Raw genomic sequence first — 15604 nt, 5'->3', positions numbered from 1 at the left:
CTTGTGCTGAGGTCACAGTGAGCCCAAAGCTCCAGCCTGCCCACTCTAGCACAGCAAGGCGCCTCGACCACGTTGATATTTAGTACCTGAGGTGGTGAGGAGCAGCTCTGTGCTATGGTGACCTCAGCAAGTACTGGGGCCCGAGGAGGGCCACATCTGAGCAGCCTGCCAGCCCTCCTGGGGCATACTGCCATGTTTCAAAAGATAATATGAAACAAACCTAATTTGTTAAATAATAATTTTCCCATTAATATTTAATCAAAAACATAATATGGTACTAATCACAGTTTCTGATCAGCCTTAAATAATCACAGTTGCCAACCCAAGTTAGTTGATTCTGGCCCCAAAAGAAAAGAAACACTTTTTTTTTTAAAGATTTTATTTACTTATTTGTCAGGGAGGGCCTGTCTGGGAGCAACTAGCTCAGGTCCAAACAGCCCCACTGAAAACAGCTGATAGAGGTAACCCCAGGGTGGCCCCCCCAAGAACTTGGAAATGAGGGTATAAGCTACCTTCTGAGAATCAAACTGAATGATCGGCTCCTAATGGACCAGAGAGAGGATATAGACTAGCTGGTCTAAACTTCCTAAAAGAGGGATGTATCAACCAACAGTGTCTATCCCAGCACCAGCCAGAAGGGTGGCCTCGAGGCTGCTTTAAGTCCCAGAGCTCCTAATAGGAGACCCTTTCCTGTAAAAATGAACAGGTCAGGCCATCAGAGCCTGGTGCCATCAAAGTTCTAATCATGCTGGCACCCCCCTTGTTTTGATTCTGTGTTCATGAAGTGATCCCTTGAGGATCTCGCTCCCCCAAGCTGGCCTATTAGGGAAGATGTGGCCAAAGCCTGAGCCCGGGACTGGGACAGGGCTGGCTGCCACCTGGTCCTGCCATTTATCAGCTCAGTGCCTCAGTCCAAGTTCTCTAACTTCTCAGACTACAATTCTCCTTTGGACAAGATGGGAGGATAATTTGCATAAGCTCACTAAAAAGACTGGGGCACCTGGCTGGCTCAGACCATACAACTCTTGGGGCGCCTGGCTGGCTCAGTCGTTAAGCATCTGCCTTCGGCTCAGGTCATGATCCCAGGGTCCTGGGATCGAGCCCCGCGTCGGGCTCCCTGCTCCACGGGAAGCCTGCTTCTCCCTCTCCCTCTGCCCCTGCTTGTGTTCCCTCTCTCAAGGCAGGGTCACAGGAATGAAAGCACAAGTGCCCAGCTGCTAGGAACTTGTAGAAAACTTAAGGGTTTAGACAATAGATACACTGCTTTCCCTGCATTTTCAGGCTTTTTTGGATTCTCTGTGATGTGAATGTCACTTTTTTCTTTTCACATTAACACAGACCTATTTAAATTTAGAGGCACTTTACTGATTAGTGTTTTGGTTTTTTTTTTTTAATTTTATTTATTTGACAGAGAGAGACACAGCGAGAGAGGGAACACAAGCAGGGGCAGAGGGAGAGGGAGAAGCAGACTCCCCACTGAGCAGGGAGCCTGATGCGGGGCTCGATCCCAGGACTCTGGGATCATGACCTGAGCCGAAGGCAGACGCTTAACGACTGAGCCACCAGGCGCCTCGGATTAGTGTTTGATTATAACCAGGTCCTCTAGCCCAGCCAAGTTGACGCAGGAGGCCAACCACAACCAACCCCATTTACTTCTACTCTAGTTCTCCCCTTACAGAGTGGGCTCACCCCAGCCAAACTCCCAGTGGCTCCCTCCGAGTGCTCCCCTTCTTCAATATCAGCCCATGCTTCCCAATGACCAGTCCCTGCCCTTTTTATTATGAAGGGAACATAGCAAAGGGCATTTGAAAGCGAGGGGGAAATTACTCACAATGCTTTCATTTGTATCTTGCCAGATCTTTATTCATGAACACACTACATATAATTGCATTTTTACAGTCATGGGACCCTTGCTGTTTTTTATTTGTCTTTAAAGTTAACATTATTGGGATACCTGGGCGGCTCAGTCAGTGAAGCGTCTGCCTTTGGCTCAGGTCATGATCCCGGGGTCCTGAAATCGAGTCCCGAAGTGGGCTCCCCACTCAGCAGGGAGTCTGCTTCTCCCTCTCCCTCTTCCTTTGCCCCTCCCCACCGTCGTGCTTTCTCTCTCTCTCTCTCTCTCTAATAAATAAAACCTTTAAAAAAATAAAGTTAACATTATTTTTATATCAAAAACTCTTTTTTGTAATTGCTATTACAGTTTTCATAATTAAAAACTTTAATGGATACAAAATAGTCTACTGAGCAGATGTATCGTAGCTTACTTAAACTTTTCTTTGTTGTTGGACATTTGAGTTGCTTCTAAATTTTCACTATTATGGATAAATGCTACAATAAACATCTGTGTGCACACCATCTGATTTTTATTTTTACTTTTTTTAAGTTTGTTTTTTTATAATCTCTACAGGCAACATGGGGCTGGAATTCACAACCCCAAGATCAAGAGTCGCACTCCCTACTGACAGAGCCAGCCAGTCGCCCCTCGGAGTTTTTAATTGATAATGTAGGAATTAAAATATTTCCACCAAAGAGCTATAATGATTAAATGAGATAATGTGGGAGCACCTGGGTGGTTCATTTGGTTAAGGGTCTCACTCTTGGTTTTGGCTCAGGTCATGATCTCAGGGTCATGAGATCAAGCCCTGCATCGGGCTCCTCGCTCAGTGGGGAGTCTGCTTGAGATTCTCTCTCCCTCTCCCTCTGCCCCTCCCCCTGTTCTCTCTCTCTCAAAATAAATAAATCTTTTAAATCTTTTAATAAAAATAGGGGCGCCTGGGTGGCTCAGTCATTAGGCGTCTGCCTTCGGCTCAGGTCATGATCCCAGGGTCCTGGGATCGAGCCCCGCATCGGGCTCCCTGCTCCGCGGGAAGCCTGCTTCTCCCTCTCCCACTTCCCCCTGCTTGTGTTCCCTCTCTCGCTGTCTCTCTCTCTCTCTGTCAAATAAATAAAATCTTTAAAAAAACATTTTAATAAATAAATGAGATAAGGGGTATAAAGCACTTGATATAGAGCTTTACATACAGTAGGTACAAAATAAATGGTGGTCACTATTATCAGAACTTAATTCATACCAATTTGGACCAGACTTTCTTTTGTGTACCTGCTAAAGACTCTCAAGAGACGAAGAAGAAGCAAGGAAATTTTATAGAATCTGAAGGGATGTATCAAGGCTGTAGTCATTCGTTAAAGAACCTCTGTTACAGGATTTTTTCCTTCATCGGTGCCCACAGTTCTTGGTCACGCCGCTTCGAAGAATGAAGAGGTAGACCAGACAGAGTGGTGGGCAGCAAAGCAAGGTTTATTGAGCGATAATAAAGTGACAGTACAAAGCTCCCGAGGAGGGAGGGTACCTGAGAGGATTGCCAAGGGAGTTCCTAAGTCTAGGGGTTTTTATGGGCTTGTTGGCGGCTGTTTTCATCTGATGAACCCTCCCTGCTCCTGTCATCCGGAGGGCTCCTTCCAGGATGGTGTAAAATCCTCCTAAGGGTGTTTTCCTCTTAGGGCAGGGCCCCTTGTCCCTGTCTGCCTGTCTTCCAACTATCTTTCATCACCCCCACAACTCTCTGCACTCAGTATCTCACTCACACTTCGTTTTAACTTTCCTGAAATTTTTTTCTTATTATATACAGTAGCTTTATTTTTCTAAAGTATCTTAGAAATCTTGTTTAGAGAACTTATTATTCTAGGAATTTTTAGATCAGCTCTCTATCTCTGTGTATCTCTGTCTTGGCATTGTATTCCCTAAAGCCTATTAAGCACTGGAGATTTTAAGTTTCTGAGACAGTGGAAATATAGACAAATTTTGTGCAGCAAAATGCATTCAGCTGTATAGAAAAGGTAAAATTACCCACACTCAGAGAACAGTTAAAATTACCCACACTCAGAGAACAGTTGAGCTTGCAGAACATGGTACAAGGTAGACAGTGTCAGAAAAATAAACAGAGATTAGGGTAATTCCTGAAAAAGAAAGAAGGGAAGCAGCATAATCTATCTCAAAATAACCTTATCTGTCTATCTATCTACTTACAAAAACGCCTTCCTCCTAAAATAATCTCCCCTTTCTCCTGGATTCCAAAGGCACTTGGCATCCAACCCATTAGAGGGCAGAATGTGTTCTCTGCCTTGAAAGGAGCGTCACTGGGATGCCTGGGTGCTCAGTCAAACGTCTGCCTTTGGCTCAGGTCATGATCCCAAGGTCCTGTGATTGAGTCCCACAAATTAAATCTTTGTTAAAATTTTAAAAAAAGAAGAAGAAGAAAAAGAAAGGAGCATCCATTCTGTCCAAGTTGCAGGACAAGGGAGGGTCAGCGTTGGGCCAGGTACACAATACCAATCTCAGAAAAGGTTTGTGGAAAGGAATATTCTTCTCTCCTTAGCTACCCATCACTGGCCGCATCCCAGCAAGTCCGTAGGAGCATTTGCGTGATTTGGTGATATATGTGGTTCTTTTGGTTGGAACAGGTGGTGCAGCAACTCTGGGACATAGAATATGCCAGAGCATTTATCTGGACATCCCTATCACCCAGGTTGCTAGTGATGATATTAATTGTGCATTTCAAGGCTTGATCTTGAACTTAAAAAAATGATGCCCTATGTTCTTTTATTTTGCAGTAGATCTTTTAAACAATTTATTATGAAAAATTGCAAACATATACAAGAGTAGAGACACAGAATAATGAACCCCATGTACACGTTACCAGCTTCAACAATTATCCTTCATGGTTCAGGTTAATCAATCTTGTTTCATGTGTACCCCATATTCTGCCTACCCTGTGAATCCCGCTCCCCTCCCTTCATTTGCTGTGCTTCATCCCCACCCCAGGATAATATTTACAGTGTTACATACTCCCATCAGGACGAATGTAATATTTAATTGCTATTTTGTGATAGTTTTAATATTTACAACAGGATAAGGCTCAGTTTTTTATTTCTCTTCATTTTCTTTGCAGTTTATAAAAGGTTTTCTAATAGAATTAGTAGTGTAAAATGTCAAGTTACTCATACAACCATTCTCCAGTAACCACCGTGATAGTATGTCAACACATCATAGAGATGCAATTTTCTTGTAGAAAGTAAAATCCTTTTTTAATTGTTCTTTATTTTAATTTCCATGTAGTTAACATACAGTGTTAGAATAGTTACAGGTGTACAATATAGTGATACAACAATTCTATGCATTACCCAGTGCTCATCATGATAAGTGTACTCTTGGGGCACCTGGGTGGCTCAGTCATTAAGCATCTGCCTTCAGCTCAGGTCATGATCCCAGGGTCCTGGGATCGAGCCCCACATCGGGCTCCCTGCTCAGCGGGGAGTCTGCTTCTCCCTCTCCCACTCCCCCTGCTTGTGTTCCCTCTCTCGCTGTTTCTCTCTCTGTCAAATAAATAAAATCATTTAAAAAAAAAGTGTACTCTTAATTCCCTTCACCTATTTCACCCATTGTCCCACCCTCTCCCTCTGATAATCATTAGTTTGTTCTCTATAGTTAAGAGTTTATTAAAAAAAAAAAAAAAAGGGGAGTTTGTCTCTTTGTCTCTCTCTCCCTCTTTTTTTCTTTGCTTGTTTTGTTTCTTAAATTCCACATGAGTGAAATCATATGGTATTTGTCTTTCTCTGACTGACTTACTTCATTTAGCATTACGCTATCTAGCTCCATCCATGTCATTGCAAATGGCAAGATTTCATTCATTTTTATGGCTGAATAATATTCCAGTGTGTGTGTGTGTACACACACACATATGTGTATACACATATGTGTGTATATGTATATATATGTATATATATATACACACATATATATGTATATATATATACACACCTCACATTTTATCCATTCATTTATCAGTGGACACTTGGGCTGCTTCCATAATTTGGCTATTGTAGATAATGCTGCATAAATGCGTAAACATACGCTTTTCTTGCAAGAAGTAAAATTCTAACCTTTGAAAAATAGATTGATTGTTTAGAGAAGTTTTAGGTTCACAGCAAAATTGAGGGGAAGTTACACAGATTTCCCATATACCACGTGCTGCTACAAATGCTAGCTTCCCCTATTTTTAATCCTCCCCATGGGAGTGGTACATTTGTTAAAATTAATGAACCTATATTGACACGTCACTATCACCCCAAGTCCATGGTTTACATTAAGGCTCACTCTTGGTGGTGTACATTTTATGGGCTTGGCAAATGTATAATGACACATATCCACCATTATAGTATCATACAGACTACTTTTAAAAATTAAAAAAGTCCTCTCCTTTCCTTCCCTTTCCTTCTTGAATAATTCAGTCCTAAAGCCGTTAAGTGAGGTAGAGCACGGTAGTTGTTCACACTAGGATGGGGTCTACCTCGGTGACCCTGAGCAGATGTCCAAACCTGAACAGGATGAGGAGGGCATCTGGGTAAGAAGGTTGCCCAATGGGAAGCAACAGCGCCTGAGTGAGGTGAGGACATGCATGCATGGGAATAGCCTGTGGCAGGTATCAGAGACTCAACAGGGTTAAGACGGTGTACCTGCAGCAGTGGGGGTGGGAGTGCAGCTGGGGTGGAGAATCAGAGCCCACGCAGGGCAAGGAGGGTACTCTTGAGGTGGGAAGACCAGGACAGGGTGTTGGACAAGGTTGGAGTGGGGAGGGCCTTTGCTGAGGGGGCAGGAGGATGGCAACACAATGCAGAATGTTGGAGACCAAGCGGAGTAAGAAGGGCATCCGGATATGGAAGACGGAGGCAGCAATAGGGGGACTGAGAATACGAATAAATATATTAGGGAAAACAGGAGCCAGGTTTCTCACAGTCAGAGAAGGATATGACAATGTGGAAAGAGAGAAAACTAGAACAAACATTGTGATACTGGATGAAAGTTGGAGCTATTGTTGTGAACTCCTGGTTTTCAATACAAAGAGATATGGAAATAAATACACTTAGGTGTGCAGGTAGCTCTGTCCCAGCTCTGGCTATTGAGAGGGTCTTAAAGACATGACACCTCCATCTCAATTGCAGTGAGCACACACAGTGCCCGAATCCTGGCTTCTAAATACCATTCTCCACTGTAAAGTCTCAGAGCTCTGTCATGAAAAAGCTGGTTCTTGGGCTGGGGGAGGAAAGATACAAGATGAGTCTAGAAATCTTGTACTAGAAAGCAAAGACATGAGGAAGGAATGATTGGGACATGTAAGAAGGACACAAAAGTCAGCTTAAAGTACTTCCACTGGACAAATTAGGGATGATTTTAGCATCAGCATAAATAATGATAGTAAGAGATTATAACCCCTGTATAAAATAGAAAACCATGAATCCATACTGATATATATAAACACATGAATAAATTAAAAGTTTGGTGAAGAGGGACACCTGGGTGGCTCAGTTGTTAAGCATCTGCCTTTGGCTCAGGTCATGATCCGGGGGTCCTGGGATCGAGCCCCATGTCGGGCTCCCTGCTCAGCAGGGAGTCTGCTTCTTCCTCCCCTCTGCTGCTCCCCCTGCTTGTGCTCTCTCCCTCTTTCAAATAAATAAATAAATATTTTTTAAAAACGTTTGGTGAGGAATGAGATACTTACATATTTTCAAACTACTTCCACCCAAAACATTTATTATAAAAGAAAAAGGAGTTACTTTATAGTAGAGAAGCCTAGCAGACACTACCTTGAACATGTAATCAAAGCCAACATCATCAGTAATGTAAAATCAGAATTTTGTGCCACCTAATAGGATACAATCAAAAGAACACAGCATCCCTTCTGCAATATTCCTGCCAAAGAGCCATAACTGGAATCTAATCATGAGGAATCATCAGACAAACCCAAACTGAGGGACATTTTACAGGATAAATATCCTATACTTTTTTTTCCTTAAGATTTATTTATTTATTTTGGAGAGAGAGCACAGGGTGGAGGGGCAGAGGAAAAGGGAGAGAGAGAATCTCAAGCAGACTTCCCGCTGAGCATGCAGCCCCACACGGGGCTGGATCTCATGAGATCATGACCTGAGCCAAAACCAAGAGTTGGACGCTTAACCAACTGAGCCACCCAGGCGCCCCTATCCTGTACTCTTTCAAAATGTCAAGGTCATGATAGTCAAGGAAAAACTGAGGAAGTATTCCAGAGAGAATAGACTACAGAGATATGAGAAAATGCAGCATATGATCTGAACTGGATACTATTATTATTATTATTATTATTATTATTATTACAGAGGACATTATTGGGACACTAGACAACTGGATTGGGGTTTGAGGATCAGATGGTAGAAATATATCAAGTTAATTTCCTTATTTTGATGGTTGTACCACAGTTATGTAGAAGAATCTCTTTGTAGAAAATACACATTAAATCAAGGCGGGGGTCTTTGTACTGCAAATTTTCTATATACTTGAGATTGTTTCAAATTTTAAAAATATCTTTAAAATATAAAAGTAATACATGAGTGTTGGAACAAGTTGAAGAATGTAGTGGTATATTCAAATAAAGTTAATACCCCCACTCCCTCCCAATTCTAGTGCCCTCTTCCATAAAGAAACCGTTGTTACTGGTTTCTTAGACATCTTTCCAAACTTCATCTATAATCATATGAACATGTAAACATATAAATTTATATGCACAGAAACACTTTCTCTCATTGTGCCAGCTATTAACTTTCTCCTTCACTAAACAGAAATCCTTAATTTTTGTAAAATTTTATTTTGAAATAATTTCAGACTTGGAGAAACGTTGCAAAATGTTACAAAGCATTCTGCTCTTCCCCTCAGCCCGATTCCCCAAATGTTACCATGTTGCCACATTTGCTTTATCATTCTGTGTATATTTGTGTGTATGTGTGTGTATAATTTTTTCCTAAACTGTATGAGAGTAAGTTGTGAACATGATGTTCCTTTATTTCTAAATACGCCAATATGTTGTTTTCTAAAAACAAGGACTTTCCTTACATAACCACAGTACAGTTATCAAAATCAGGAAATAAACATTGATACAGAAACATTGATATCATTATCGATAAAGTTTATCCAAAATTTACCAGTTGTACCATCAATTTCCTTTATAGAGAAAGAAAACAAGACTTTTGATCCAGGATCACACATTGCATTTAATTGTCCTATCTCTTTAGCCTCCTTAATCTGGAACAACTCTTCAGTCTTTCTTCATCTTTCATGACCTTAACATTTTGGAAAAGTACAGGACAATTATTTTGTAAAAAGTCCCTCAATTTGGGTTAGTCTGGTGTTTCCTTATGATTAGATTCAGGCTATTATTTTTGGCAGGAATATCACAGGAGCGAGGCTGTGCCTTCTCAGTGCGTCTTATCAGGAGGCATGTGATGTCAATTTGTCCCATTACTGGTGATGTTAATTTTGATTACTTGGTTAAGGTGGTATCTGGAGGTTGCTATGCTGTAAATTGCATTTTTTCCCTTTGTAATTAATTAGTATTTTGTGGAGAAGAAATACTTAATATTTATGTAATCAAAATTATCAATGTTTCTGTGTGTCAACTATACTCAATAAATAAAAAATAACAAATAAATACAGCAAAATCATCAATGTTTTGCAAAAATGATTTGTTCTTTTAAAGGGTGTGGGTTCTTGGGGTGCCTGGGTGGCTCAGACTCTCGATTTTAGCTTAGGTCATGATCTCAGTGTCATGAGATCCAGCCCATCATCTGGCTCTGCGCCCAGCAGGGAGCTCAGTGGGGAATCTGCTTGAGATTCTCTCTTTCCCTCTCACTCTCTCTCAAATAAATAAATCTTTTAATCAATCAATCAATAAAGGGTCTGAGTTCTTGCCCACTACCCCTAGGTAACAGAGATTTTCTGCCACATTATTTTTCTTTTTTAAAATAAATAAATAAATAAATATATATATTAAAGATTTTATTTACTTATTCATCAGAGAAAGAGAGTGAGCACAAGCAGGGGGAATGGCAGGCAGAGGGAGAGGGAGAAGCAGACTCCCTGCTGAGCAGGGAGCCCGACATGGGGCTCCATCCCAGGACCCTGGGATCATGACCTGAGCTAAAGGCAGACGCTTAACCGACTGAGCCACCCAGGTGCCCCTAAATAAATAGATTTTTTAAAAAGATTTTATTTATTCATTTGAGAGAAAGAGAGAAAGACAGAGAGAGCACATGCAGGGGGAGAGGCAGAGGGAGAGGGAGAAGCAGACTCCCCGCTGAGCTGGGGGCCTGATGTGGGGCCCAATCCTAGGATCCTGGGATCATGACCTGAGCCAAAGGCAGACGCTTAACCATCTGAGCCACCCTGGAGCTCCATTAATTTTTTTGAGAGAGAGAGAAAGCGGAGGAAGGGGCAGAGGGAGAGGGAGAGAGAGAATCTTAAGCAGGTTCCATGCTCAGCACAGAGCCCAATACAAGGCTCAATCTCAGGACCCTGAGATCATGACCTGAGCCAAAATCAAGAGTCAGACGCTTAACTGATCAAGCCCACCCAGGTGCCCCAACATTATTTTTCTAATAATTGTATAGTTTTACTTCTTTTCATTTAGCTTTAATCTATCTAGAATTCACTCTTATATGTGTTGCTGTATAGGAATATGGTTTTCACCTTTTTTCCATATAGTAAACCAGTTTTTCTAATATTATCTACTAAACGACCTTTTTCCGGTAATGTTGGTGTCACGTTTATTGCATATTGTGTTCTCATTTATATTTTACACGTGGGCTAGCTTCTCTATTGGCCTATTTGTTCTCGAAACAGTACCACATTGTTTTGATTACTGTGGTCTTGTAATCTGGTAGAGTAAGTCCTACTCTTTAATCTTTTTTTTTAAGATTTTATTTATTTATTTGAGAGAGGGGGAGAGAAGGAGAGAGCACAAGCAGCAGGGAGGAACAGACTTGATGCTGAGCAGGGAGCCCGATGTGGGGCTCGATCCCAGAACCCCCGGATCATGACCTGAGCCGAAGGCAGACGCTTAACCAATTGAGCCACCCAGGTGCCCCTAATCTACTTTCTGTATACCGACTTTACTAATTTGGAAACTTTATTTCTCTGTATAAATAGTGGAGTAATGGGGCACCTGGCTGGTTCAGTCGGTGGGGCACACAACTCTAAATTCCAAGGTTGTTAGTTCAAGCCCCATGTTGGGCGTGAAGACTACTTTAAAAAATAATAATTAAATTAGGGGCGCCTGGGTGGCTCAGTCGTTGAGCGTCTGCCTTCGGCTCAGGTCATGATCCCAGGGTCCTGGGATCGAGCCCCACATCGGGCTCCCTGCTCTGTGGGGAGCCTGCTTCTCCTTCTCCCTCACTTGTGCTCTCTAGCTCTCTCTCTGTATCTCTCTAATAAATAAATAAAAAATAAAAAAATAAAAATAATTAAATTTAATTAATTAATTAATAGTGGAGTAAGTTTATCATGCTTCGGAAAATCCTCATGGATTTCAATTGGGATTGCACTGGATGTATAGATTAACTGGGGAAAAAATTAACATTGTTAGTTACTAAGCCATTACTTCCAAGACAGTGGAATAACTTTCCAGTTATTTTCACAGTCATTCTGTGTCCTTTGAGTTTTTTTTTTTTTTAAGATTTTGTTTATTTGAGAGAGAGGGAAAGAGAGCATAAGCAGAGGGAAGAGACAGAGGGAGAGGGAGAAGCAGGCTTCCCGCTGAGCAGGGAGCCTGATGCGGGGCTCAATCCCAGGACCCTGGGAACATGACCTGAGCCAAAGGCAGACGCTTAACGACTGAGCCACCCAGGTGCCCTGTGTCCTTTGAGTTTTAAAGTTTTCTTCATTGAGGTCTCATATAGTCTTGGTTAAGTAAATTCCTAGATCCTTTATAGTTTTTGTCATTATTGTGAAAGACATCTTTTTTATTGCATTTTTTAGTTGGTTATAGATGATGTAGAGATATTCTACTGATTTTTGTAGATTGATCTTATATCTGGCTACCTTGCTGATTTCTCTCACTAGTTGCAATAACAACTAATTTCAGATCAGCTGATTAAATAGCTAGGCATGTGATTGCTGGATTGTGGGGTAAAACTACGTTTAGCTTTGTAAGAAAACTACCAACTTGCCTTCCAAAGTGGCTGTACCATTTTACATTCCTGCCAACAGTGAGAATTCCTACTGCTTCACATTCTTGTCAGCAACTGGAGTTCAGGTTTTTGTTTTGTTTTGTTTTGTTAGTGTAGTTGACACACAATGTTACATTATTTTCAGGGATGCAACTTAGTGATTGACAAGTTTAAACATTGTGCTATGTTCACCACAAGTGTAGCTACTATCTGTCCATTACATCACTGTTACAGTCTCATCAGCTGTATTCCTTCTGATGTGCCTATTATTCCTGTGACTTACTCATTCCATAACTCTCCTCTTCACACATTTTGCCCAGCTTCTCACCCCACCTGCCTCTGACAATCATCAGTTTGTTTTCCGCATTTATATGTCTGATTCTGCTTTTTGTTTATCATGTGGGGTTTTTTTGTGTTTTTTTTTTAAGATTTTATTTATTTATTTCACAGAGAGAGACACAGCGAGAGAGGGAACACAAGCAGGGGGAGTGGGAGAGGGAGAAGCAGGCTTCCCGCGGAGCAGGGAGCCCGATGCGGGGCTTGATCCCAGGACCCTGGGACCATGACCTGAGCCCAAGGCAGATGCTTAACTAACTGAGCCACCCAGGCGCCCACATGTGTGTTTTTTTTCATTTCTTTTATGAATGGAATCATATGGTATTTGTCTTTCTCCATCTCACTTAATTCACTTAGCATGATACCCTCTAGGTCCATCCATGTTGTCACAAAAGACAAGACCTCATCTTTTTTTTTTTTTTTAAGATTTTATGTGTTTATTTTTGATGGGGGGGAGCACGAGCTGGGGGGGAGGTGCAGGTGCAGAGGGAGAAGCAGACTCCCCGCTGAGCAGGGAACCCGATGTGGGGCTCGATCCCAGGACCCTGGGATCATGACCTGAGCTGAAATCAAGAGTCAGCCGCTTAACCGACTGAGCCACCCAGGCGCCCAAGACCACATTCTTTCTTATAGCTGTATAATATGGAATTGGGGATTTTATCCATTCTAAAAGGCATGTGGTGGTTATTTATTGTATTTTTAAAATTTCCCTTGTATTATTTTTAGTTGTAGTGCATTGTGGTTAGGGAACATACAATATTGATACCCTGGAATGAATTTTGGCCTTTTTTTGTGACCTAATACATGACTTGTATTTGTAAATCTTTTGAATGCACACGAAGAGAGTGTTCCCTGTTTGTGGAATGAAGCATAACATGATGGTTCAGAGCACAGGCTTTGGAGTCAGATTGCCTAATTTCAAATCTTGCTCTATACGTTAATGACAGTATGATCTCAGAGAAACTTATTTAATTTCCATGCCTCAGATTCTTTACTAAGTGGGAATAATAACAGTATTTACCTTTTAGAGTTGTTACAGGATTAAACAAGCTAATATTCGTAAAGCACTAGAACCATGCCTGACAAATAGTAAGTGTGATCTAGTGTTTGTTAAATAAATAAATGTATCTACACTTATATATTTTAGGTCTTTTATATTCCTTCTTTTTATTTTTAAAATCTCAGGTCATGATCTCGGGTCATGCGATCAAGCCTGGTTCCATGGTCTGTGGGAAGTCTGCTGGAGATTCTCTCTCTCCCTCTCCCTCTGCCTCTGCACTTCCCCCTGCTCTCTGTCTCTCTCTCTCTCTCTCACTCAAATAAATAAATAAATAAATAAATCCTTAAAAAATAAATCTATCAATTTACAAGGAGAATGTATTAAATCTCTAACTATAATTGTTATTATACTTATTTCTTCTTGTTGGTCAACCAGCTCTTGTTTAGTATATTTTGAGACTTTGTTGTTATATTCATATATATATATATATACATATATATATATATCTTGTTGTTCTGTTGGGTTTCTTAATAAATATACAATGTCCTTCCTTGTTCTTTGTAAATTATTTACTTATTTATTTTTATTTATTTATATTTATATTTATTTATTATTTTCTTTGTAAATTTTTTTTTTTATTTGACAGAGAGAGACACAGCGAGAGAGGGAACACAAGCAGGGGGAGTAGAAGAGGGAGAAGCAGGCTTCCCGCAGAGCAGGGAGCCCGATGCGGGACTTGATCCCAGGACCTTGGGATCATGACCTGAGCCGAAGGCAGACGCTTAACGACTGAGCCACCCAGGCGCCCCTCTTTGTAAATTTTTTAGTGTTTAATGTTTCTTTTTTTAATTTTTATTTATTTGACATAGAGAGAGCAAATGACAGCATGAGCACGGGGAGAGGCAGAGGGAGAGGGAGAAGCAGACTCCCCACTGAGCAGGGAGCCCAATGCGGGGCTCAATCCCAGGACCCTGGGATCATGACCTGAGCTGAAGGCAGATGCTTAACTGACTGAGCCATTCAGGCACCCCTCTTTGTAAATTTTTTAAAATTTAAATTCTACTTGGTCAGATATTAAGATGGAGACTCCAGTTTTCCTTAGGTTACGACTTCTTTTGACTTTTCTTTATGTTTATCTTTCAAAGACATGTTGTTAGTTTTTGTTCTTATAAAAAAAATAGAGGGGCGCCTGGGTGGCTCAGTTGTTAAGCGTCTGCCTTTGGCTCAGGTCATGATCCCAGGGTCCTGGGATCGAGCCCCACATCGGGCTCCCTGCTCTGCGGGAAGCCTGCTTCTCCCTCTCCCACTGCCCCTGCTTGTGTTCCCTCTCTCGCTGTCTCTCTCTGTCAAATAAATAAATAAAATCTATAAAAAAAAAAAAAAAAAGATTGGGGCGCCTGGGTGGCTCAGTCGTTAAGCGTCCGCCTTTGGCTCAGGTCATGATCCCAGGGTCCTGGGATTGAGTCCTGAGTCGGGCTCCCTGATGAGCAGGAAGCCTGCTTCTCCCTCTCCCTCTGCCTGTTGCTCTGCCTACTTATGCTCTCTCTCTATCGCTCTGTCAAATAAATAAATAATATCTTTTTAAAAAAGAGTTATTTATTTATTTTAGAGAGAGTGCAAGCAGGGGGAGGAGCAGAGGGAGAGGGAGAGAGAGAGAATCTCAAGCAGACTCCCCACTGAGCAAGGAGCCAGATACAGGGCTCGATCTCACCATCCTGAGATCATGACCCGAGCTGAAATCAAGATCAGATGCCTAACCAACTGAGCCACTCAGGTGCTCCTAAAAGGCTGGGATTTTAGCGTTTTGTTGTTGCTGTTTTTATTTTGGATTGTTGATAAGGGATTATGGATCAGTAGTTCCAGTTGGTTATCTTTTTTATGATTTCCTGCTTTCGTTTATATTGCTGATATCTTCCTTTCTCTCCTTACGTATTTATCAAAGCCTATTCTAAATTCTTGATTCATCTGTTTGAATACTTCTCCTTTAGAAAGGATATATTGTCTAGTTTGCTGTCTTTCACCTGGACTCCTCAGGTGTCCCATCATTTTGGCCTGGGAGCTCCTATCCCCCTGGAAGTATCAGCATTCTGTCTAGTAAGGTTCGGGAAGAGTCTGCTGGTCCACTTCAGTCCATGTGGTCCTCGTGAGTTCAAGGAAAGTGGAGGGGAAGACTCTAGGGCAGAGAGCACCACAAACACCACAATTATTCACTTCTAGCAGCTGTCATCCACCCAGATG

Source organism: Phoca vitulina, unplaced genomic scaffold (assembly GCF_004348235.1).
Source record: "Phoca vitulina isolate PV1807 unplaced genomic scaffold, GSC_HSeal_1.0 scaffold8, whole genome shotgun sequence".
In the NCBI taxonomy this organism is placed as follows: Eukaryota; Metazoa; Chordata; class Mammalia; order Carnivora; family Phocidae; genus Phoca; species Phoca vitulina.
This window is presented reverse-complemented; position numbering follows the sequence as displayed.